The sequence below is a fragment of the Penaeus monodon genome, chromosome 29 (genome assembly GCF_015228065.2).
Source record: "Penaeus monodon isolate SGIC_2016 chromosome 29, NSTDA_Pmon_1, whole genome shotgun sequence".
NCBI lineage: Eukaryota > Metazoa > Arthropoda > Malacostraca > Decapoda > Penaeidae > Penaeus > Penaeus monodon.
In genome coordinates this window covers 1,831,214-1,831,467 of record NC_051414.1, presented here as the reverse complement: position 1 = coordinate 1,831,467, position 254 = coordinate 1,831,214, and the positions used below count along the sequence as shown (strand labels likewise).

The window sequence follows — 254 nt, the reverse complement described above, 5'->3', positions numbered from 1 at the left end:
AACACGCATTATATTTATATCATATTTTTCCTTAAATAATTGTTAGGCACTGATTTCTTCAAAAAATATTCTTCCAAAATATTGGAAACTCCCAGGAATTTCTCTGATACTTTAATTTGATATAGAAAATCTATGAAAAGAAGGAAATAACACGGAAATTACTTTGCATGAAATGTGTTAGGAATGATAGGAAGTTAATAAAAACATTAAGAAATGTTACTCGCTTTCTCTGTCTCTGATCTGAATCATACGAA

General features: G+C 28.0%; 1 protein-coding gene across 2 annotated transcripts in view; it reads right to left on the bottom strand.

Moving 5' to 3' along the window:
• LOC119591893 (glutamate receptor ionotropic, NMDA 2B-like) overlaps positions 1-254 on the bottom strand; it is a 182,298-nt gene that overhangs the window by 67,918 nt on the left and 114,126 nt on the right. The gene's annotated exons all lie outside the window — the stretch shown is intronic.